The sequence below is a fragment of the Caretta caretta genome, chromosome 9 (assembly GCF_965140235.1).
Source record: "Caretta caretta isolate rCarCar2 chromosome 9, rCarCar1.hap1, whole genome shotgun sequence".
Taxonomy (NCBI): Eukaryota; Metazoa; Chordata; order Testudines; family Cheloniidae; genus Caretta; species Caretta caretta.
The window spans coordinates 102293012-102319163 of NC_134214.1; the positions used below are offsets into that span (position 1 = coordinate 102293012).

The following is a 26152-nucleotide window of genomic DNA, read 5'->3' on the forward strand; positions in this document are numbered from 1 at the left end:
AATCCTGCTAATACATCCCAGAATGATGTTCGCTTTTTTTGCAACAGTGTTACACTATTGACTCATATTTAGCTTGTGATCCACTATGACCCCCAGATCCCTTTCTGCAGTACTCCTTCCTAGGCCGTCATTTCCCATTTTGTATGTGTGCAACTGATTGTTCCTTCCTAAGTCGAGTACTTTGCATTTGTCCTTATTGAATTTCATCCTATTTACTTCAGACCATTTCTCCAGTTTGTCCAGATCATTTTGAATTTTTATCCGATCCTCCAAAGCATCTGCAACCCCTCCCAGCTTGGTATCGTCCGCAAACTTTATAAGTGTACTCTCTATGCCATTATCTAAATCACTGATTAAGATATTGATCAGAACCGGACCCAGAACTGATCCCTGGGGGACACTACTCGTTATGCCCTTCCAGCATGACCATGAACCACTGATGATTACTCTCTGAGAACGATTTTCCAACCAGTTATGCACCCACTTTACAGTAGCTCCATCTAGGTTGTATTTCCCTAGTTTGTTTAGGAGAAGGTCCTGTGAGACAGTATCAAAAGCCTTACTAAACTCAAGATATACCACATTTATCTTTCTTCCCCCCCCCCCCGTCAAGAAAAGCTATCAGGTTGGTTTGACACAATTTGTTCTTGACAGATCCATGATGACTGTTATTTATCACCTTATTATCTTCTATTCTATTTACTTCCTTGCCCTCATGTCCCACCTGATAACCAACCAGTGGGACTTGCAGCCGCCTGAGGAGGGCAAGGAACCTGATGGAGCAGCCTACACTCCACTCTGGTCCTATGGCCCACCAGGGATATTAGTTGTCGCCTCCTACACGGAGAGGCACGGTTCATGAACTCCCCTGACACCTCCCCTTTTGCAGCAAGAGGGAGACCCTAATGCACATCTACATAGAGTTCATCAGCTGTAGCCCATCTTCCAGCTCCTCCAGAGCCTCTTACTGAAGTTCTGGCTGCGCTTCTCCCCTCACCTCCTTATTTTTGCACACCCCATCCATGGCCCCACTAAGTTGAGAGACCAAGACAGCCATCCATCATTCCAGGAGGACGAAACTCTGACTGTGGGATCTATTTCCTGTGCCTTATCCGATCACAACTTGGAGCAGAGTTCTTCTGGGCAGCAGCCACTGGCCCCCAGCATGCCTTTCAGGAGTAGTGGGCGCTCTTGGGGTGGTTTCTGTTTGATCCCTGATTCCCCACCTCTGACCCCACACCTTTTTTTTCATTTGTCGTCCCCAGAAATCAATTGTAGCCTGGACTTAGTGGTTCTTGCCCCTTAATTGAAGGGGTATGCGTTAGTTATGGACAGGCCTAGACCAGCCTGCCCCAGTACTACAAAGAGTACACACCTTCCAACTTTTGCAACAGCCTCCTTCAGTACACAACTCTGATTCATCCTTATAGCAGGTCCTTCTTGTGCTCTCACAAGTTTCTGCCTGAACAGATAAAGTTTGGCAAAGTTATAAGTGTCAGGCAACCTTACCAGCCCCAACTATAACTGAAATAGCATCTATTTGTCTTTTTGTTTCCAAATTCTAAAGAGAAAAGTGCAAACAACCAATGCCCTCAGGTCATTGCTGAGAGACACAGCCTGCCCTTCTAGGAAGCATGCCCCAGACCAGTGGTTCCCAAACTTATTTGGTCATGCTCCCCCACTCCTTACCTCGTCCTCCCCCCCAGAAGCCACAATTGGGAGTGGGCCCGCAGCCAGGGGCTGGGCCAGAATAATGGCAGCTGGGGCCAGGAGCTGGTGGCCGGGAGCCGGGCCAGACCTGTGGCTGGGGGCAGGGCCAGAGCAGAGCTGGGGGCATCATGGGGCTGGGTGGTGCTCCCTCCCATGGGGGTTGGCCTGAGCCCCACCGCACTCCCCTGAATGTTCCTCTGCACCCCCCAGGGGGGCACACCCCTCCGTTTGGGGACCACTACCCTAGACTGAGTAGGTCTCAGATGGACTGTGGTGACTCTCATAGAATCATAGAATACCAGGGTTGGAAGGGACCTCAGGAGGTCATCTAGTCCAACCCCCTGCTCAAAGCAGGACCAATCCCCAATTAAATCATCCCAGCCAGGGCTTTGTCAAGCCTGACCTTAAAAACTTCTAAGGAAAGAGATTCTACCACCTCCCTAGGTACCTTCTGCACCCAGGGAGAATGAAGGTAACAAGTCCTTGAACTGAGTTGTACAGATGTAGGGGTTCATTCTGGTCTTTTACACCAACAAACTCATTGCATTAGACGACATTACTGATGATTCACACCAGTACTTGGCGATCCCTCAGTCCGTCTGCATTAGATGTATCACTGATTTTGCATTCCCTAATACTTGGTGCTTACCTTGTGCATTATTCTTGATTTGGCTGTGACTAGTTGTGACCAGGGTCCTAGTGGGGAGCCAGCTGTGGTCACTCAATTAGGATAACCTGCAAAGAATGGGGCAGACAATCCCCATAAAGCTGCTGGATATTCCAATACTTAGATTCACCAAGCCAGCATAAAACAGCTTCTTTATTACCTTACTGGTTACTCAGAAGTCCAAACAACACAGTTCCCTTAAAGTGATCCAGCCTCAGGCCTCCTCCAGGTACCCACGTCAAATATGATGAAAATTTCTGTAAATCTTATTTCATCATAAGAAAAGGTTTTACCAATCCCAAAGGATCGGACACATTACCTTCCAGGTTAATGAATGTTTCAGATCTTACTCAAATACGTGCTACAGCCAATTCTTATTAACTAAACTAAAATTAATTAAAAAACAAAAGAGAGAGAGAATGGTTAAAAAATCAATTTACATACAGACATGAGTTCAGTTCATTGAGGTGCAGATTCATAGCAGAGATGGTGAGCTTTGTAGTTGCAAAGAGATCTTTCAGAAATAGTGCATAGTTTATAGTCCAATGTTCAAATATCATATTCAGGGCATACCAGCATAACTGGGACCTCAGTCTTGTGACTCAAACTTCCCCTGATGAAGCTTAAACAGATCTGCGATGACAGACTCAGGACCCAAGGATCTTCTATACAATTTCATGTCTTTTTGACAGGTTGGAGTTTCTTGGGGAACAAAAGATAATTAGCATGACTTTGAAGGCGGCCCACTGCCGGTACTTAGCTATAGAATTAACATAAGGCCATTTGCTTCTTCCTCCACCATTCACAGATTATTTGCTGTACATTTCAAAGAGAGATGAATACAGAGATATCCTGTGTTTACAATTCATTTAAAAGCTAGGATGTTCTTTTGACCTCTGAATTATCAGAATACAGCATAGACAGGGACTGTTGATTACATTGTCGACCCCACTCATACTCAAATAAATTGGTTAGTCTCTAAGGTGCCACAAGTACTCCTTTTCTTTTTGCGAATACAGACTAGCACGGCTGTTCCTCTGAAACTCATACATATGTAAATACACAAAAACACAAACATTATCTCCCCACACGTCTTTTGAGGGTTATTTATTTTGCATGATGTTTAACCCTTTCCAACCATGCATCACACTAATATATTTGGGATTGTGTTTACTGGATACTTTAGATCAGACACACTGTTGTACTCTACATTTCTTTAGACAAGAACCCTAAATTTAGTCCCAGACCCTCAGAGTTATTAGTCAGCTAACTCCCATTGAAATCAAAGGGAGTTAGACACCTAGATACCCAGGAGGTTCCTGGCCTCTGTCACTACATATTTCAAGACAATAACCTCGGTGAATACAAACACTACTTTCTTCCATAATTATCTTTCAAGATAAGGTAAGGGAACGTCCCGGAGAATGGGCAGTCCAAAGCTAAGCTAAATGGAGAATTAGAGTGAACAGCTGATAAACCAGACAGACAGGGAGTGGGTGAGAGAATTCAAATCTGGCTGAAAGCATGAAGTGAGGTAGAAATGGCTAATGTTATCAAAAAGATAACTGAAAAAAGGATTAAAGAGGGCAGTTAGTGGATAGAAGCTAATTTCTGCCTGTATTCAGAACCCAGACAATACAGCTGAGCTACTGTTGACGAGTACTCACTTACAGGGAAACAATGGTTTAATTTAAATGTATGCATGCAAGTACTTGCACAGGAGTCCATGCAGTTACCATGTGCCAGCACCATACTGACATTCACACGCCCTTAACTTTTATTATTCAAAATTTTTGAAAGAGCAGCACAGAGATGTCTTCCTATCATTGCAGGTCAGCTCTGCTGTCCGAGGCCCCAGTGCAAGCTGGGAGTCGCTCACGGCCCTCAAACAGAGTGACTACGGGTTTACACTAGTCAGTGACCTCTTTATCTGGTTTTAAAATCTTACACTTCGAAATACTCAGTTGGAGTGTACAGGGTCAACTCTGCTCAGAGAGAGAATGGAGAGGGGTAGAGTCAGGGTAAGAGTGCAGAGGCCCAGTGCAATGGAGTGGGGTGGGGACAGAAGGTTACTGACTTCTCAGAAGGACAGGCCTCCAACAGAAGGTGGTTGGACTCTCTGGACTGAGATGCACTTGTACTGTATTATTCAATATGGATAATTTTTTCTCTTTGTCAATTAAGTTTAATTCTATAACTGACAATCAACTTGGAATCAAGAGCCAACTTACAAAACTTTCCTCAGAGTACTGTTATTTGTCTGTAAAAATACTTTAATTTTATAAAAACATGCTAGAAGATCAATGGGTGTGTCTGTGTAAAACCAACAGACCCCAGTCGTCGGCAGGTGGGATTGAACCTGGGACCTCTGGAGCTTAGTGTATAAGCCTCTACTGCATGAGCTAAAAGCCATGTCACTCTTTGCTAAGGCTGTAGCAGATTCATTAATCTCTAAGTGGTCTCAGTACCACTCGAGAGGACAGAGCACCAGGAGGTGTGAGGGTTACATCTGCAGCAGGAATGTATCTGTACTATCAGAGTGCTAAATTCTGCTCTCAGCACACACCCCCGATTCAGCATATCCACAGATATTGAACTGGTTGAATCTGCTGAGTTAATTACTAACATGCACAATTACTAAGTACCATTATCCTATCCAGCTAGTGAGATTAATATTTTTCCAGTCTGATCAGTATCTGAGTTTTGTGCAATTGTCTCCAATGTCCCATTCATTCCAAAATATAAAGTGATTTGAAACTCTGAAGCTCTATTTTATCCAAAGCAATTGTCCATATTTCTCGTCCTATAAGGTTACAAAGCAAAGTTTTGTCATTACCTAGAGCTACAGAAATACAGCTCTATTCCCAAATTGATAGGCTTCCCTGACTTTGATGGTAATGTTTAGAAAAACAAAACTTGTATTCATGCTTACCTGAAAACCTCTTCAGTTCAAGAAGCCAGGTGTGCAGCTACAGCAGAAACATTCAGTCTGCTTGCAGGTTTAAGGGCAAATTCAGAACTCTCAGGTGCTCCACCATCTCTCCAAGTTCCAGGACAGCCTATTATAATACATATCAGTTGAAATTAAACTATATGTGTCAGTTCCAGAATAAATGAAGTTCTTTCTATGATGTACTCTCTTGGCTTTTGTATCCTACGTGGTCATCTGCTTTCTAAGGTGCCAGTCTTACAAATTACTGAGGTCAGTGTCTGTGCAGAGCCCCTTTCATTTTAATGGAATCCACCGGCGCAGACAACCTTGCGGGCTAGGAGCCTAACTGGCTAAATTCAGTCATCTGCAGTTGGTCTCCCAGCTACCAGTGAGATTGTGCTGTGACAACTGCCAGAATCCAGCACTAAACTTTCTAAACTACTACATGCTACAAGGGGCCACAGCAATGGTTCCCTCACCCCACCTAGCAATATTGTTAACCTATCCAACTATACTCTCAGCCCAGCAGAAGCAGCTGTTCTATCTCGGGGCCTCTCCTTCTGCCCCTCCACCCCCACGAACATGATACAGTTCTGTGGTGACCTAGAATCCTATTTTCGACGTCTCCGTCTCAAGGAATATTTCCAAAATACCTCTGAACAACATACTAATCCACAGAGGTCTCCCTGCCAACACTACAGAAAGAGGGATTCTAGATGGACTCCTCCTGAAGGTCGAAACAGCAGACTGGACTTCTACATAGAGTGCTTCCGCCGACGTGCACGGGCTGAAATTGTGGAAAAGCAGCATCACTTGCCCCATAACCTCAGCCATGCGGAACGCAATGCCATCCACAGCCTCAGAAACAACTCTGACATCATAATCAAAAAGGCTGACAAAGGAGGTGCTGTTGTCATCATGAATAGGTCGGAATATGAACAAGAGGCTGCTCGGCAGCTCTCCAACACGAGTTTCTACAAGCCATTACCCTATGATCCCACTGAGAGTTACCAAAAGCAACTACAGCATTTGCTCAAGAAACTTCCTGAAAAAGCACAAGATCAAATCCGCACAGACACACCCCTGGAACCCCGACCTGGGATATTCTATCTACTACCCAAGATCCATAAACCTGGAAATCCTGGGCGCCCCATCATCTCAGGCATTGGCACCCTGACAGCAGGATTGTCTGGCTATGTAGACTCCCTCCTCAGGCCCTACGCTACCAGCACTCCCAGCTACCTTCGAGACACCACTGACTTCCTGAGGAAACTTCAATCCATCGGTGATCTTCCTGATAACACCATCCTGGCTACTATGGATGTAGAAGCCCTCTACACCAACATTCCACACAAAGATGGACTACAGGCCGTCAGGAACACTATCCCCGATAATGTCACGGCTAACCTGGTGGCTGAACTTTGTGACTTTGTCCTTACCCATAACTATTTCACATTTGGGGACAATGTATACCTTCAGATCAGCGGCACTGCTATGGGTACCCGCATGGCCCCACAGTATGCCAACATTTTTATGGCTGATTTAGAACAACGCTTCCTCAGCTCTCGTCCCCTAAAGCCCCTACTCTACTTGCGCTATATTGATGACATCTTCATCATCTGGACCCATGGAAAAGAAGCCCTTGAGGAATTCCACCATGATTTCAACAATTTCCATCCCACCACCAACCTCAGCCTGGTCCAGTCCACACAAGAGATCCACTTCCTGGACACTACAGTGCTAATAAACAATGGCCACATAAACACCACCCTATACCGGAAACCTACTGACCGCTATTCCTACCTGCATGCCTCCAGCTTTCACCCTGACCACACCACACAATCCATCGTCTACAGCCAAGCTCTGCGATACAACCGCATTTGCTCCAACCCCTCAGACAGAGACAAACACCTATAAGATCTCTGTCAAGCTTTCTTACAACTACAATACCCACCTGCAGAAGTAAAGAAACAGACTGATAGAGCCAGAAGAGTTCCCAGAAGTCACCTACTACAGGACAGGCCTAACAAAGAAAATAACAGAACGCCACTAGCCGTCACCTTCAGCCCCCAACTAAAACCCCTCCAACGCATTATTAAGGATCTACAACCTATCCTAAAGGATGACCCAACACTCTCACAAGTCTTGGGAGACAGGCCAGTCCTTGCCTACAGACAGCCCCGCAACCTGAAGCAAATACTCACCAACAACCACATACCACACAACAGAACCACTAACCCAGGAACTTATCCTTGCAACAAAGCCCGTTGCCAATTGTGCCCACATATCTCTTCAGGGGACACCATCACAGGGCCTAATAACATCAGCCACACTATCAGAGGCTCGTTCACCTGCACATCCACCAATGTGATATATGCCATCATGTGCCAGCAATGCCCCTCTGCCATGTACATTGGTCAAACTGGACAGTCTCTACGTAAAAGAATAAATGGACACAAATCAGATGTCAAGAATTATAACATTCATAAACCAGTCGGAGAACACTTCAATCTCTCTGGTCACGCAATCACAGACATGAAGGTCGCTATCTTAAAACAAAAAAACTTCAAATCCAGACTCCAGCGAGAAACTGCTGAATTGGAATTCATTTGCAAATTGGATACTATTAATTTAGGCTTAAATAGAGACTGGGAGTGGCTAAGTCATTATGCAAGGTAGCCTGTTTCCTCTTGTTTTTTCCTCCCCCCCCCCCCCAGATGTTCTGGTTTAACTTGGATTTAAACTTGGAGAGTGGTCAGTTTAGATGAGCTATTACCAGCAGGAGAGTGAGTTTGTGTGTGTATGGGGGTGGGGGGGAAGTGAGAAAACCTAGATCTATGCAGGAAATAGCCCGACTTGATTATGTAAGGAGTTGTCACTTTGGATGGGCTAGCACCAGCAGGAGAGTGAATTTGTGTGGGGGGGTGGAGGGTGGGAGAACCTGGATTTGTGCTGGAGATGGCCCACCTGTTGATCACTTTAGATAAGCTATTACCAGCAGGACAGTGGGGTGGGAGGAGGTATTGTTTCATATTCTCTGTGTGTATATAAAGTCTGCTGCAGTTTCCACGGTACACATCTGATGAAGTGAGCTGTAGCTCACGAAAGCTCATGCTCAAATAAATTGGTCAGTCTCTAAGGTGCCACAAGTACTCCTTTTCTTTTTGCAAATACAGACTAACACGGCTGTTCCTCTGAAATCTGTTCCCAGAGACAGCCTCAGGCTTAAAAAGGATAAAATGAATCTCCCCAGCAGAGATGTCCAGAGAGAAAACACCATCAACTCCCCACTAACCCCCCACACCCAATTGGCTCCCCTCTAACCCTCCCCCCAGCTCCAAACCCCCCACAGTACATGGGCCAAGAGAACTCTGTAAAGTGTGAACATCCAGCATCAACAACACACATACAAACCATCAGCTCCTCTTCAACACCTCCCTGAGTTCCCCCACAAGCCATCAGCTCCCCTCTAATGTCCCCCAACCCCCCACCCCCCATCAGCTCCTCTCCAACACCCCCTCCCGAATCTCCCCCACCCCATCTGCTCCCCTCTAACGCCCCCGAAACCTCAAAACCCCACAGTACATGGGCCAAGAGAACACTGTAAAGTGTGAACATCCAGCATCAACCACATACATAAACACACCCTCAGCTCCCTTCCAGTGCCCCCCAAACCTCCCCTGCACCCCATCAACTCCCCTCCAATTCCCCCCAGAAACACACACCATCAGCTCTCCTCTAACAAGCCCTCAAACCTCCAACATCCCATCAGCTCCCCTCCAACACCCCCACACACATACACAGCATCAACTCCCCACTAATGCTCCCCAAACCCTTTCACAGACACTATCAGCTCCCCTTTAAACCCCCCCTCCACCATGAATTCACATCTGTGCTTCCCCTTCTGCAAGACTCAGAGCCCTTCCTCTTCTACCAGCTCAGACCTGGAGGGACCCACCTTACCACAGGACCCTCTGCTCTCCTTGCAGTCTGAGGACAGACAGACACTGCTCCCAAGATTAGCAGTTAAGTGTCCCCAAATAAGCACCGAGAGCCAGAAGAAACAGGCCCCAAACTCCAGAGTTGCTGATTACACAGCAGGATTAGCAACATGTAAAGGGAAAACTAGAAATGCAGCTGACTGGCTACCAGTTCCCAAAGAACTCCCTGCAACTGTCATAGAATATCAGTGTTGGAAGGGACCTCATCTAGTCCAACCCCCTCCTCAAAGCAGGACCAATCCCCAATTTTTGCCCCAGATCCCTATACGGCCCCCTCAAGGATTGAGCTCACAACCCCGGGTTTAACAGGCCAATGCTCAAACCACTGAGCTATCCCTCCCCCCCAAATATGGAACGCTTCACGAATTTGTGTGTCATCCTTGCGCAGGGGCCACGCTAATCTTCTCTGTATCGTTCCAATTTTAGTATATCTGCTACCGAAGCAAGTTCTGTGATAGTACAGAACTCAGGAAGAGGTGCATAGACTTTATCACAAGACAGGCACCCTGGGGACTTATAGCAGGCACGTTTATACTAGCAGACTGGGACTAGAGAGCACAGGCAGAGATATGATTGTTTAGCACTTCCTAAGCCTTTTTAGTTACACTAACTAACCAGCTGAACTCCCTTACCTAAAGGGCCTATTTGATTACTGATAAAGTCTTACATGGATATGAGAAACCTGCACTCCTTGCACAGAACAATTAGGAGAGAAAGGAGACAACGCAGATGGAAGAAGAGGGTGTATGTAGGGAAGGGGAAGTTTCAAGTCCAGTGATTTAAGTGCAGGCCTGTGACTCCAGACTTCACAAGTTTTAGCACTTTGAGATCTACTAAGGAAAAACATTCTCTAAGAACTAGGTATTCTCTAAGAACTCCTAACTCCACTGTGACCATGCTGTTCTCTTTAACAATCAGCTCTTCCCCTCTGAAAAATAGGGATAAAAATACTATTACTCATTTAATGTACTAACCTACATACAAGTGCTCTAGTAAAGCTATTCCTTTCCTAACATCATCCTCACCATGCTGTTAAAGTCCCCTTTATATAAATTTTCCCCAGCATGCCTTTGTGGGGGCTGGCCCCTTAAACTGGCACAAGCCAACAGCTGCAGGCTTGCAGGATAGATTTTGCAACTAGTAGCATTTCCTGGCTCTTCCAGCTGGTAAGTACCTACTATGATTTCCCCCTTTGCTTTGCTGTAGAAACTGGTTAATTATCCTGCTTTCCTATCTTATAGAAGCGCTGGGGCTCAGTTAGTTATACCTGTAAAGAGCTGTTAAAATGTAGCAAGTAATTAGGAAAGTCAAATGATAGGATCACCCTGAAAGGAACTAAAAGTTTACCCCAAAATAAATGGGTGTGTCAGACTATGCTGGCAAAGCTCCTCCCCAAACAGTCTGCAGGGATTAAGAAGAAGGGTAGCGGCCCTACCTAGTAGTCCCTTATACTTAAACAGTGGTAGTATGGCTGACTAGAACATCCTACAGGCTTTGAGGAGGATCTGCCTTGCCTTGCCTTGCCTTAGCAGAGTGTAAGGGCACAGAGCTGGTCTGGGTGTGCTACTGGTTCCCTGAAGATAACAAGGTACAGGTAACGGGGGTGGCTACTTTTTGAGGGCTCTGGTCTTCTCTCCCAGAGCTACAGAGCAGAGGAAAAACCATTGTTAGCATGGCGTGGCTGACTGTGATGGAAAATGGTACTCCCAGAACAAGGAGTGTTGGTGCAACAGTCTGTACTGATACCCAAGCATCTCCGTTAAGGCACCTAGTTCTATGTTTGTGTGCTGAAATTGGCACTTGGGCACTACGATGCTAATGGGGGCGCTCAAGGTCAACTGCTGTCTCTGTGCCTTGTGATCTCTAGACCCTGTGCTGCATGCTATGGCTAGAGACCTGCTATTTCTGTGAGTCTGTTAGTTCTTCATTGATGCTATAACTGAGATCATGGTTTACCAGGGTAGGCAGTGAGCTAAAGCCAGTGCATGGCAGAATTCTGAAATAGAAACTAGTAATAAAGAGAAGATGGTTCACGTAGCAAATGGCTTTTCATTTCACAATATTCGTTAATGTGCTGACCACGCAGCCAGCCTCCTACCAGCCACAGGAAAAAGTGTAATTCTGTGGTAACTACAACTCCGAGCACAAATTACAGGCCTGCCAACAGCGGAAAGCAAACATCCTATTACACAGGTTTGTTTTCAGTGCTAAAATAATGGTATATTTCAACAGTTGGCAACCAATAAAGAAGTCTGAATGCCAAAGTCTTTTAGCAGAAAGGTACACAGGGAAGGGGCAGATTGAAAAGAAAAAGGCTGCACTGTTCCTGGAAAACTTCATTACCAGGCAGTGGTATCTTATGGGCCAATCTATCACTGCTCTGAATGTGTTCAAATTCAGAGCCGATTAAGCTTGGTAGAACCTCAACATGCCTCTTTCAACAAATTACCTCTTGCTGGGCTAATTAGCCTTACTTAGGGCTTGTCTACATGAGGAAATTGACTCTCACAGCTAGAGTGAAATAACCCTAATAATAATTATTCTGCTATCGCTATGCCAGTCAGTTTTTCCATGTAGCGAAGCCCAAAGAGAACTATGCACTCTTCTAAATCAAAGTGAATTATAGTTCCATAATGTATCTTACCAGCATCTCTCTTGCCATATGAAATCTGCTTTTAATATGCTTGTTTCAAATCTCTTTATATTGAACACTTAATTGCTAATTATAAGTCAATTAGGAATGGTGAACAATAAACCCTTTTTTCAGTTCAAAATTAGTCATAAACTCTTCACACAACAAATCATCATCTAAAGGAAAACAATCTTTGTGATCTTTTAGAACTCACCAGTGAACTCGGGCATGTTCTTCCTGCAGGAAAGACTTGAGCTTGGAGCTGCTCCTTTCCAGAGTCAAGCAGAAGGCTTCACTGCAGGGCTGTTTTGCACACTGCAAATACTCTTAAGAATAAAATGGAGTCTCCCTCATACATCTGCATTATGATAGTCTTTAATTACATGATCACATTATATGTCTTCCACAGGACTGCTGCCTCATTTAGCATACAGCATGGATAACTATTTAGTAATTCCTTGTGTGCTTTTGATGGTGCTTTCATCATAGTTTCTTAATTCATCACAAACACTGAATTTATCTTTACAACACCCTGTGAGATGAGTTGTTATCCCCATTTATATGCAGGGAACTGAGGCATGGATTAAAGACACTGTTTAAAAAATGCTAACTAATTTTGGGTGTCTCCTTCAAAAGTCAAAGGGCCTGAGTTTTTATTTTTGAGTATGTAACATTTTAAATGTTCAAAGCTTGAATTCTATTGACCTCAGTTATTGGTGAGCACTCACAACTACACTGACAATCAGACCCCAGGTATCTCATGCGGGACACCCAAATAATGGGGTACACAATTAGTGATCACTCGTGCAGTTTGGTTTAAGAGACTTGCTCAGCATCACATAGAAACTCTGTGGCAGAGGCAGGAATAGAATCCAGTTTTCTAGGGCAGTATTCAACTGCCTTAACCATGAGAACTATCTTTTCTCTTCCTGTTGTCCTCAACCTCATTCACTTACGCACCTTCCAACCTCTGCAACAAATGAGGCAGGGTCCTACAGACAACAGCTTCCTTTACTACACAGCCCTGATTCATCCCCAGGGCAGGTCCAGCCTGTGTACTGAATGAGGCAGGTTCTGTGGAAAATAGCATGTGATCGTGTAATTAAGGTCTGTAACATAATGCATAAGCACAAGGGGGCTCAATTAGAGTTGCATGTGTATCCTTAATTCTGGCATTTCCTAACTTTTGAGCAGTCGGCTGTGTGATCTTAATGTTCGTTTAATATATTTTATTAACTCCTTACATTTTAAAAAAACAAAACAAATTGCCATGCAGAACTACATTGACCTTCCCCACACAGATCATCATCAAGGTGCAGGTAATCATCAAGTTTCAGATCTTTGGCATCAGAACTAACTGTGTAACTGGTAGCAATAGAAGACTGTTATCATCTACATGGACCTGCCAGTACAGGGGAATGAGATACATGCTTTGCCAGTGGATTTCACAGCTGTTTGCTGACAGCAGAGGAATGAGGAGACTTGGGACTCCTGGGTTCAGTTCCAGGTTCTGTAGGGAAGCTACAGACCCTGTGTCCCCTAACTCCTGCCCTCTGCTGTTCTGCTCCTGCCCTTCCCTACCCACTTCTTCTTCCCTCCATCTTCTGTTCTTCTGACTCCTGTTCCTCTCCCCTCTGCATTCGAGTCAAGTCACTCCATTCCCTCCTTCCCCTCGTCATTGCCTGGGCCCAGCAGGTGGGCATCATCTCTCCTGTACTCTCAATCTCCCTGCTCTCAGTTCTGGTGCCTGGCACCATGGTGGCCCCCAGCAAGCAAGAGGAGCAATTGCAGGAAAAAGAGCCTGCTCAGCCCCTGCACTTCAGGGAAGGACCATGCACTGTGGGGATGGCACATAAGAGCTGTGAGGGCACAGAGACTGCTTATGACGGACAGAATCTTCAGAGAATTTAGCTGCCAGGTTCTGAGCAAGTCTCTACTGGGCATTTGTGAACGGAGATCTTTCAGGGTTCTAACCTGGCCAAATTTGGGTGTACTGTCACAGGGATGACAAGTCACGTCCCTGACATCAGGGAGACCTCATCCTTCACCAAAGGCTCTTACCCTGTCATGGGATAAGGGGGAAGGTCCTCTCATGGATCAGTAACTGGTTAAAAGACAGGAAACAAAGGTAGGGATAAATGGTTCATTTTTGGAATGGAGGGGTAAATAGTAAAGTCCCCTAGGGGTTTGTACTGGGACCTGTGCTGTTCAACATATTCATCAATGATCTGGAAAAAGGAGTAAACAGTGAGATGCCAAAGTTTGCAGATGATACAAACTACTCAAAATAGTTAAGTCCAAAGCAGACTGTGAAGAGTTACAAATGGATCTTACAGAACTGGGTGACTGGACAACAAAATGGCAGATGAAATTCAATGTTGAAAACAGCGAAGTGATGATGCACATCAGAAAACAGTTCCCAACTATACATATAAAATGATGGGGAGTCTAAATCAGGGGTGGGCAAACTTTTTGGCTCAAAGGCCACATCGGGGTTGCAAAACAGTATGGAGGGCTGGGTACGGAAGGCTGTGCCTCCCCAAACAGCCTGGCCCTTGCCCCCTATCCACCCCCTCCCACTTTCTGCCCCCTGACTGTCCCCCTCAGAACCCCCAACCCATCCACCCCCCCCGCTCCTTGTCCCCTGACCACCCCTAACTATCCCACCAGGACCCCACACCCTATCCAACCACCCTGCTCCCTGTCCCCTGACTGTCCCAACCCCTATCCACACCCCCGCCCCCTGAGACTTCCATGCCTATCCAACCCCCCCCCCCACTCCCTGTCCCCAACTGCCCCCCTGGGACCCCACCTCCTATACAACCCCCAGCCTGTCACCTGACCGCCCCCCCAAACCTCTGCCCCATCCAACCGCTCCCTGTCCCCTGACTACTCCCTGGGACTTCCTGCCCCTTATCCAAACCCCCGCCCCCTTACCAGGTCGCTCAGAGCAGCAGGACAGGCTTATTTGAAATCCTGGGAGGTGGGCAGGCGCAAGCCGAGCTGCCTGCATAGCTGCAGGGGAGGGGCTGGGGGCGAGCCTCCCCAGCCGGGAGCTCAGGGGCTGGGCAGGACGGTCCCATGGGCCACAGTTTGCCCACCCCTGGTCTAAATTATCTGTTACCATTCAAGAAAGAGCTCTTGGAGTCATTGAACAGATGTTTTCAGAGAACTATCCACAATGTGCAGCAGCAGTCAAAAAAGCTAACAATGTTAGGAACCCTAAGGAAAGGGATAGCTAATAAGACAGTAAATGTCATAATGCCACTAGATAAAATCTATGGTACACCCACACCTTGAATACTGTTTGCAATTCCAGTTATCACATCTCAAAAAGATAGATTTGAATTGGAAAAGATTCGGGGGGTGGGGGGAATATTATTAGAGGCATGGAACAGCATCCCTATATAGGAGAGATTAAAAAGACTACAGCTGGTCATCTTAGAAAAGAAACAACTAAGGGAGGATATAATAGAGGTCTATAAAATCATGACTGGTGTGGAAAAAGTGAATGAGGAAGTGTTTTCATGTTATGTGAAGGGATAAATAACTAGGGCATCACCTAATGAAATTAAGAGATAGCAGGCTTAAAACAAACATAAGAAAGTACTTCTTCACATAGTGAAAAGTCAACCTGTAGAACTTGTTGCAAAGGGATGTTGTGAAAGTCAAAAGTATAACTGGGTTCAAAAACAAATTAGAAAAGTCATGGAGGACAGGTCCATCAATGGCTATTAGCCAAGATGGTCAGGGTTGCAAACACATGCTCTGGGTGTCCCTAAGCCTCTGACTGCCAGAAGCTGGGGATGGATCATGTGATAACAGATCTGTTCTGTTTCAGAGTAGCAGCTGTGTTAGTCTGTATCCGCAAAAAGAAAAGGAGTGGCTCCTTAGACTAACAAATTTATTTGAGCATAAGCTTTCGTGAGCTACAGCTCACTTCATTGGATGCTCTTCTGATCATTCCGTCTGAAGCATCTGGCACTGGTCACTGTTGGAAAACAGGATACTGAGTTAGATGAACTCTGGTCTGACCCAGTATGGCCATTCTTATATTAATCCCTGCAAAGTCTCTGCTCCAAAGAATGGAGGCACCAAGGCATCTCAATGAAATAATTGTCTGAATGTTAATGGATGGAAAAACATACTTCCCTTAATACTGGTCTTGGAAAAACCTGAAACATTTTAGCTGATGCTTCCCAAAACATTCACCCACAGGCCGATACCAGGCATGAAAAACTTCATCCCCAATAGTTTGGCAAATTTTATAAGCAACTGAAAACGGGTCTTATAATAATGGAAACATCAGGCACACTTAACTGTAGGCAGCTCTACCTACATCACCTATTCTAAATCTGCCAAATAAAGCACACAACCACTCCCAGCACTCTCTTCAGGAAAATCTCCCACTGACTTCAGTGCTCATAAATCCGTTTAAGGTATCTGTGTATGAAAGGTCATATATACATGTAAGATCATTATCATTAAATAGCATGAGTCCTGACTTCATGACAATAGCTGAAACTATTTTAAAACCTCTCAATCAAAACTTAACATGTTGCTGTGTATAGGTGTAAAAATGCAGATATCAGGATATACAAGATGTTTGTATCTGCAGTAATATGAGGATGACTGTCATAAACACTAATCCTTTCTCTAAATAAGTCCCTCTTGCTTTAGGGCTGAACTATTACAATAAAATTAATCAAAATAGTTTCCATTTGATAATGGAAAAACCCCACTATAAAAAACATAGTTTGCCTCAGTCATTTAAAAGTTTCAATACAGAGTGTTTAAAACTAGATATTGGTCTTTCCCAGCTTCAAATCACATCTTAAACTAATTCAGTAATGTGTGGCACATGAAAGCTTACATTAATGGATAATACTCCAAGAAAAATGCCCAATCCTATAAACAGCTATATATAATAGAAACAAGAGGCAGAATGAAATAGCAGGCTGTTACTGTTACCATAAAAATGTGTTAAATGTATGTTGTAAATTGATTGGCTTAAGATCTTGCCAAGTTGATGAAGTAGGACTTGATTTCTCAGTGCATAATATAAATCTGGGGCTCACTCCAGCATGGCTGAATATAACTCCTTGTCCCTGGCCATGGGATTTAAGCAACTCTAGCCAATATAAACCTCCATACCCACTCAGAACAAATCCCAGTGTGTCTTTTCTCTACTCCCATTAAAGTAACATATTGTGTATAGACAGAACTCCAGTTTCAGAACAAACAGCCACAGGAACAAGCAAAGACACTGTGTCAAACCTTGCATATCTTTCTTTGCTAGCAATCCCCCTGGATTTCACTGGCAAATGAGAGCAGAATGTGTCTAACATGTACAAATCAGTCCCATGTACAGAATGGAGGGACCTGAAATTCGTTAGGTGATATTCATGCTGAAACAAATAGTTTAAATGGAATTAACATACAACTGTATAAGGACAGAACCCTACAGATGCTCTCTGCTGCATGCCATTCCAAAAGCAGCAACACGTTGTTATTGACTCCTAGTGCCTGAGGATCAGCTAGGCAAGTGCTTAAAATAAGGGCAAAAGCAAACTAAATAGCATTTGTGCTATACTGTCATTGACCTTCTTACATCAGAGATGGATTTGAATAATTACCCTGAAAGCCAGCAAAATGCACACAGTGTGGGGCTGCCTGAGTAGGGCTGGATTTCAGTGGTGTCCAGCTGTGAGTCTCAAGACTAAGAATCTCCTTTTAAGAAAAGAACAGATAGTTAAAGAACATACTTCAAAAGGAAGTGTTGTAACCACTTAAAGACCTTTACACATGAACACTGGTTGCACAGATATTCTGGTAGGCCATCATACATCCTTTCCAGTCAACAACCTCTGAACTGCATATAGAATATCTCCAACTCTTGAGTTGGGGAGCATAAAAATAAGTATAACCAATTAAAACTACAGGCCAAACTCTGGCCTGCTGTAAGCATCCCGTCCCGTCCATGTCTCTCCTCCATCACCCTCCCCCCCCACACACGCAGCCGATGCCAAAATATCACTCTTTATGTACTCTGAATTTAAAACCCTCTACAGAGCCCTGTTCCAGACCTGAATTCATGACCAACATAGGGGAACAAGAAGCCCTGAAGGTCAGATCCACAAATAACTATAAAATCCTTAAACCTCTAGTTTGCCCCACCTCAGAGAGCTTATAGTCAATCTCTTTGGTATATATCTGGATGGTACCCTACATAATGGGGGCTAGGGCCTCTAAGCACTGCTGTGACACAAATCATGGGATCATGTAGTTAGACTGAATCATAATGCAAGTGCACAGGGAGCCTTCATTATGGTATTTCCTAAATTTTGTGTTTGACTTTGCAGCCTTAGTAATGTGTGGAAAGCAATGACTAAAGGGGAATATGATAGAAATCTATAAAATCATGACTGGTGTGGAGAAAGTAAATAAGGAAGTGTTGTTTACTCCCTCTCACAAGAACTAGGGGTCACCAAATGAAATTAATAGGCAGCACGTTTAAAACAAAAGGAAGCATTTCTTTCACATAATGCACAGTCAACCTGTGGAACTCCCTGCCAGAGGATGTTGTGAAGGCCAAGACTATAACAGGGTTCAAAAAAGAACTAGATAAATTCATGGAGGATAGGTCCATCAATGGCTATTAGCCAGGGTGGACAGGGATGGTGTCCCTAGCCTCTGTTTGCCAGAAGCTGGGAATGGGCAACATGGGATGGATCACTTGATTACCTGTTCTGTTCATTCCCTCTGGGGCACCTGGCATTGGCCACTGTCGAAAGACAGAATACTGGGCTAGATGGATCTTTGGTCTGACCCAGTATGGCCGTTCTTATGTGTAATATCCTAGGCTTTCAAAAAAACAAACTGAATGAACTCTGTTTATTCAATCATATGGACACTGACATGGCTCATTAGTAAGGGTTGCAATCTTTAGATCTACTTGAACTAATGGAGTAACTGATAGCAGTAGTAGGCTCTCCTCCTCAGTGGACCAGCACTAGAGGGAGATGAAACATTTTGTGAATGGGGTTCACAGATGTTTTCTCTCAGCAGAGGAATGGTGAGACTCAAACCTTGGCCTCCATTCCCAGCTCTTCAGTGGACTGTGCTCTATGGGGCAAAACTCTTCTGCCCATTCCCTCCACCCGAAAGTGTGACCTCTCTGCCCTGCTCTCTCTAACATGTCCCTGTCCTATCTCTTCTCCACCCTGGCTCCTCATCTAACCCCTCTCCTCACCTAGACAATCCCAGTCTCCACTAAACAGGTTTCTCATCCCAGTCTCCCTGCTCAGTTTGCACCACTGCCCCCAGCTCCTTGTCCCAATCTCTGCGCAGCCAGTCCCAGTTTCCCCAGGCTTTTCATCAGATCTTCCCCCTGTCCAACTGGGTCTCAGTCCCAGTTTCCTTCCCTGCCAGTCAGTCTTCCACCCAGTCTCCCCACACTTCCCCTTCCAAGCTTTGTCCACCCAGTCCCACCCCCATCCCAACTCCCAGTCTTTCTGTCCCTACCTTCCCACCAGCCACCAGTCCAGTGTCTTCCCCCCACCAGCTATTTGTCCTAATCTATTTCCTATTCCCCCTGCAAACCAGCTTTCCCCCCCTCCATTTGAATCAAGCAGCTGCCTCCTCCATGCCACCTGGGCCCAGCAGGGGGGCATTTAGTGCTTAGGAGAGAAGCTCTCTCTGCTCTCAGTTCAGGCCTCCAGACCCCAGCACAACCTGCAGCAGTTCAGAGCTGCAATTACAGGGAAAGTCCTACTAAGCCCCAGGCTGGAGTATGCCCAGTGCAGGCAAAATCTTTAGGCATTTAACTGGCAAACTTTAAAGTCTCTAATGAGTATGTGTGAACTGCAACTGGGGGCACATCTATACTGGCAGAGTTACAGCACAGACAGTTACAGTGCCGCTCAGAGAGTGCTGAAGGAAAACCGCTGTTGTGTGTTCACACTGTCAGCTGCCTGCGCAATAGCATGTTTGCACTTGCAGTGGTATTTGGAGCAGTGCACTCTGGGCAGCTACCCCACAGAGCATCTCTTTCTCTTCTGCCGCTAACTTGTGGGAAGCCAGAGGGGGTCACGGGGCATCCTGGGTCCTGTCCCATTGACCTAGGATGCATTGCTTCGCATCCCAGCAATCCCTGTGCGTCTGTCTGCATTTAGCACCATCTTTCAACGGTTTGTGTACTGCGCACCCTGTCTCTTCGGGCTGCAGGAATGGATCCCGAACTGCTGACCAACATGTCCCGAGTGGCAGTGCAGTTATTCCTTAAACTACAAAGGCAGGAGGAGTGCGACATTGATCTCACCACACATAGTAGCTACAACATGAGCTTGCTTGTGGCATTCACGGAGATGCTGACCACAGTGGAACGCTGCTTTTGGGCTCAGGAAACAAGCACTGAGTGGTGGGATCACATCATGATGCATGTCTTGGATGAGGAGCAGTGACTGCAGAACTTTCGGATGAGGAAAGCCACATTCATGGCACTGTGTGATGAGCTCACCCCAGCCTTGCAGCGAAAGGACATAAGAATGAGAGCTGCCCTGCCGTTGGAGAAGCGTGTGGCGATTGCACTATGGAAGCTGGCTACTCCAGACTGCTACTGATTGGTTGCTAATCAGTTCGGCATGGGCAAGTCTACCATTGGACTCGTGCTGAAGGAAGCGTGCAGGGCCATTAATTGCATCCTGCTCTGAAATACTTTGCACAAATGGGCTTCCCTAAGTATGGAGGGGTGATAGATGGCATGCAGAGTCCAATTCTGGCACCAGCCCACCTAGGCACTGAGTACATTAATTGGAAGGAGTATTTCTCTATGGTTCTCCAGGCGCTTGTGGATCACCATGGGCATTTCACAGATATTAACGCAGGCTGGTCTGGAAAGGTGCATGACGCACGCATCTTTCAGAACACTGGCCTGTTCCGGAAGCTGCAAACAGGGACTTTCTTCCCAGACCAGAAGATCACCGTAGGGGAAGTCGAAATGCCCACTGTGAGCCTGGGAGACTCTGCCTACCCGTCCATGCCACGGCTTACGAAGCCAGGCCCAGGCACCTTGACCGCAGCACGGAGCAGTTCAACAGCAGGCTGAGCTGGCGCAGAATGACTGTGGCGTGTGCTTTCGGCCGCTTAAAAGCCCGCTGGCGCTGCCTGTAGGGGAGGCTGGACCTGGCCGATGACCTAGTCCCAGGCTTATAGCCGGGCGCTGGCGCTCCACAGGGTGTGTGGCGGGAGGGCGAAAGCTTGGCCCAGGGCTGGCGCGGAGGCCAGGGCTCTGAGCGGGGCCCCAGGGATCAGCAGCGCCTTGAGGCGGCAGTTTGACGCTTCAGGCTGGAGCCCGGCCGCCCTGCGGGCTGCTCAGGCCGCCGGTGGGCCGGGCCGGCCCCGCCCCCCACGAGCCGGGGCAGGGCACAGACCGGGCGCCCCGCCAAGGCCCCGCTCGGGGCTCCCCCGGCTCCCCCTTCGCCGGGGAGGCCCCAGCCCGCTCCTCCGCCGCCGCAGCTCTGCGCCCCGGCCCCGCTCCGGGGGGGCCTGCTCGGCTCTCCCCGGCCCGGCCCGCAGCACGGCGGGGGCCGCGACCTGTCCCTGGGGCCCGTCCGCCCCCCCCACAGAGCCGCTTCCCGCGCGGCAGGAGCGGGCGGGGCCCGGGCCGGGGCCGGGGCGCGCGGCAGGAGCGGGCGGGGCCCCGGCCGGGGGCGGGGCGGGGGCCGGGGCGCGCGGCAGGAGCGGGCGGGGCCCCGGCCGGGGGTCGGGGCCGGGGCGCGCGGCAGGAGCGGGCGGGGCCGGGGCCGGGGCGCGCGGCAGGAGTGGGCGGGGCCCGGGGGCGGGCAGGCAGCTCGGGCCTGGCGGTTCCGCTCACGCGCCGGCGGGAAGCCCGGCGCCCGGTGTGTCGCGTGTGAAGGCCGCCGGCCGTTGCGCATCGTGACTGTCGCGACCGTGGCCCGGCGAGGTTTTGCGTCTCACCAGCTCCCAGTTCCGCCGCCGCCCCCACTTTGCCCTTATTCGAGATGGCCGCCGCCTCCCTCTGAGGACCAGGGGACCGAGGCTATAGGCTGCCCTCAGTCAAGATGGCGGCCAGCCCCAGGCGGCTCTGCGTGTGGCCGTGAGGCCGCCCCTAGTGAAAATGGCCTCCCAGGGGGCCGAGGCCAGGCTGGCCTCGGGGAAGACGGCGGCCGCCTGCGCTCCCGGGAAGGAGAAGGGGGCCGTGAGGAGGCGCCTGAGCCGCTCGAACAGCCTTCCCCGGGGTGACTGAACCCCAGGCCTTTCCCCCAGCCGCCTGAACCGCCCGGGTTTTATGGCCAGGCAGTTGCTGGGCAGCCCTAAGAGGGGCCCTCATGCAATGAACCATAGAGCAAAAGGGGCGTGGGCAGAGTAGCCGCAGTGCAGGCCCTATGGCAGGAAAGAGCCATAGAGCTGGAGGGGGCTGGGAGTGCGCCCTCTTGTGGCTGGAGTGTGTCACTGCCGCTCAGCAGGTTCCAGGCTGAGCAAGTGCAGACGGGCTGAGTCTGATCCGGTGATGCTGCTCCCATGGGCGCTAGGGACCCAGCTCTGTGAGCCCTGGTCTCCAGGTGCACGGGGGCATGGGGCTGAGCCTGCGCCCGGGCAGACAGGGACAGTGGGATTGGCAATGGAGGGGGGAGAGAGCCTGGGGGCTGCTGGATACACAGCGTGAAACCCCAGTGTGTGTAAATGGTGACTTCCTCTCATTAGGCAAACGAAGCCATGTCTAATCATCTCATTATGCAAATGAATTCATGCCCTAATCTGCAGACTGGTGGACCCTCAGCCTTAACAAATGTGAGCAGTGACAAGTGGCTGTGGGGCAGAGAGAGAACGGGAGGGGTAAGAAACTGAGGGGGAATATGGTAGGGCAGGGAGCTGTTGGGGAGCATGATGATGTGAGGGGCAGGGACAGGATAGCGAAGAAGGAGGGGGATAGAGAGTGCCAGGGTGAAAGAACTGTTGGGAAACCAGTGCTGGGGGGCTGCCCTTCTAATCAGTCAATTCCAGGTTGAATTCCTGAACCAGAGATGGTAAAACATGTAGGAACCCTGATACAGATAAACTGGATCAGACCCAGGCCCCATCTAGTCCAGTGTCCTGTCTCTGAACAGTGACTAGCACCAAATGCTTCAGAGGAAGATGCAAGAAACCGCATAGTAGCAGTTATGGGTTAATCTGCCCTTCATACTAGGTTTCATCCTGGTCTAACAGTTAGATTGGTTTAGGCCCTAAAGCAGGAGGTTTAGTATCCCTTCTAAAGTGTAGTTGTCATTCATTATAACTCTGGACAGTCATTAGATACATATAAATGATCACTTGCTTTTTTTAATCTTGTTAAATTCTTGGCCTTGACTACTTCCTGTGGCAGTGAGTTCCACTGACTAATTAGAGGTTGTTTGAAAAAATATTTCTTGTTACCAATTTTGAATTTGCCCCTTTTTAACTTCTTTGACTGGCCCTCAGTTCTTACGTTGCAATGCAGGGAGGGCAGAAGTTGGACTGGAGCCTTTGCCCTCAAGGCTCAGGCAAGAATGAAACCAAAACCACCAGACTATTCATTTTTATCACATGATATTTTTTTTCAGGGTCTGACTCTTAATTTTTAAGCCCTTTGCTTGGCAGCATGGCAGGAATGACTCACTGCAATAGAACCAAGTTAACAGCAGAGGGTATTGGCTTGTATAAAGCACTGGCTGTAATCTGCTGACTGCTGTGGAGGAACACAGTATTCCTGTAAAAAGAACAGGAGGACTTGTGGCACCTTAGAGATGAACACATTTATTTGAGCACAAGCTTTCGTGAGCTACAGCTCACTTCATCAGATGCATGCAGTGGAAAATACAGTGGGGAGATTGATATACACAGAGAACATGAAACAATGGGTGTTACCATACACACTGTAAGGAGAGTGATCAGGTAAGGTGAGCTATTACCAGCAGAAGAGTTTTAAAAAAAAAAAAACCTTTTATAGAGATAATCAAGGTGGGCCATTTCCAGCAGTTGACAAGAACGTCTGAGGAACAGCGGGGGGGGGGGGGGGGAGGAATAGTTTTACTTTGTGTAATGACACATCCACTCCCAGTCTTTATTCAAGCCTTAGTTAATTGTATCCAGTTTGCAAATTAATTCCAATTCAGCAGTCTCTCATTGGAGTCTGTTTTTGAAGTTTTTTTGTTGAAGAAATGCTACTTTTAGGTCTGTAATTGAGTGACCAAAGAAACTGAAGTGTTCTCCGACTGGTTTTTGAATGTTATAATTCTTGACGTCTGATTTGTGTCCATTTATTCTTTTATGTAGAGACTGTCCAGTTTGGCCAGTGTACATGGCAGAGGGGTATTGCTGGCACATGATGGCATATATCACATTGGTAGATGTGCAGGTGAACGAGCCTCTGATAGTGTGGCTGATGTGATTAGGCCCTATGATGGTGGCCCCTGAATAGATATGTGGACACAGTTGGCAACGGGCTTTGTTGCAAGGATAGGTTCCTGGGTTAGTGGTTCTGTTGTGTGGTGTGTGGTTGCTGGTGAGTATTTGCTTCAGGTTGTGGGACTGTCTGTAAGCAAGGACTGGCCTGTCTCCCAAGATCTGTGAGAGTGATGGGTCATCCTTCAGGATAGGTTGTAGATCCTTGATGATGCACTGAAGAGGTTTTAGTTGGGGGCTGAAGGTGATGGCTAGTGGTGTTCTGTTATTTTCTTTGTTGGGCTTGTCCTATAGTAGGTAACTTCTGGGAACTCTTCTGGCTCTGTCAATCTGTTTCTTCACTTCAGCAGGTGGGTATTATAGTTGTAAGAATGCTTGATAGAGATCTTGTAGGTGTTTGACTCTGTGTGATGGGTTGGAGCAAATGTGGTTGTATGGTAGAGCTTGGCTGTAGACAATGGATCGGGTGGTGTGGTCTGGATGAAAGCTGGAGGCATGTAGGTAAGCATCACGGTCAGTAGGTTTCCGGTATAGGGTGGTTTTTACGTGACCATCGCTTATTAGCACCGTAGTGTCCAGGAAGTGGATCTCGTGTGTGGACTGGTCCAGGCTGAGGTTGATGGTGGGATGGAAATTGTTGAAATCATGGTGGAATTCCTCAAGGGCTTCTTTTCCATGGGTCCAGATGATGAAGATGTCATCAATGTAGCGCAAGTAGAATAGGGGCATTAGGGGACGAGAGCTGAGGAAGCTTTATTCTAAGGCCGCCATAAAAATGTTGGCATACTGTGGGGCCATGTGGGTACCCATAGCAGTATACATTGTCCCCTGAAGGTATACGTTGTCCCCAAGTGTGAAATAGTTGTGAGTGAGGACAAAGTCACAAAGTTTAGCCACCAGGTTTGCTGTGACATTATCAGGAGTCCTGTTCCTGATGGCTTGTAGTCCATCTTTGTGTGGAATGTTGGTGTAGAGGGCTCCTACATCCATAGTGGCCAGGATGGTGTTTTCAGGAAGATCACCGATGGATTGTAGTTTCTCAGGAAGACAGCGGTGTCTCCTATAGATGCTCTCTCCTGCCTTCCAGGCAGGCCAGGCCAGAACGCTTTCTCACCTGCATAAGAGCTCACCAGTTTAATGAACACTATTCCAGTTGAAGAGCCAAAGCTACGCTCCTAGTTATGTCAACAAAGGCTCAGACCAGCAAATCCAGTAGAATCAAACGGAAACAGACTGTGTGCAAACAGTCCACGGCCAGGCTGGTCTGCATGTAACACTTGTGCCAGCTTAGCTATGTCAGGCCAGGGTGTGACCAACCACCCCCACAGTGATACCGCTGTGCCGACAGAGGTCTCCTCTTGGTGTAGCTAATGCAGTCCAGGGAGGCTGGGTGTTCCTACCCAGGCAGAGCCCTTTCTGTGGGTGTACTCTGTCTCTCCACCGGGGGTTTAAGCTGGCACAGGCTCTGTAATGCAGACCTAGCCTAAGAAACCTGGACATTCCTCTAGAGAAGGCAAAATCCCCTTCCCTGTACACGAAGGACATGTGCAGATCCCATATCCTGTGGTCCCAAAGGAACTGCTGGGAAACAGGCTTCTCTTGGGGTCAGAAGACAAAGGAAGGTCTCTAAACGGGTGACAACGAAACCGCCAGCACGCAGGCCATGGCTACGCTACAGCAGCACAACGGCAGCTATGGTGCCGTAGCACCACGCGGTAGACGTTTCCTGCTGCACGGGAAGGGGCTTTTCCTTCGGCCCAGGTAAC

At 47.5% G+C, this 26152-nt stretch overlaps 1 long non-coding RNA gene and 1 other non-coding gene across 3 annotated transcripts; both read right to left on the reverse strand.

Moving 5' to 3' along the window:
* Positions 1–2512: 2512 nt before the first annotated feature.
* On the reverse strand, positions 2513–21540 carry LOC125643079 (uncharacterized). 2 transcript variants are annotated; one of them, XR_007358577.2, is made up of 4 exons: positions 20263–21540; positions 17579–17672; positions 5310–5436; positions 2513–3079 (listed from the first exon to the last, which is right to left on the reverse strand). It is a non-coding gene; the product is annotated as an uncharacterized LOC125643079 (long non-coding RNA). The 2 variants fall into 2 exon arrangements; XR_007358575.2 differs by lacking the exons at positions 2513–3079; positions 5310–5436 and adding an exon at positions 15833–15933.
* On the reverse strand, positions 9654–9756 carry LOC125643263 (U6 spliceosomal RNA). Its single transcript, XR_007358661.1, has one exon. It is a non-coding gene; the product is annotated as a U6 spliceosomal RNA (small nuclear RNA).
* Positions 21541–26152: the final 4612 nt, after the last annotated feature.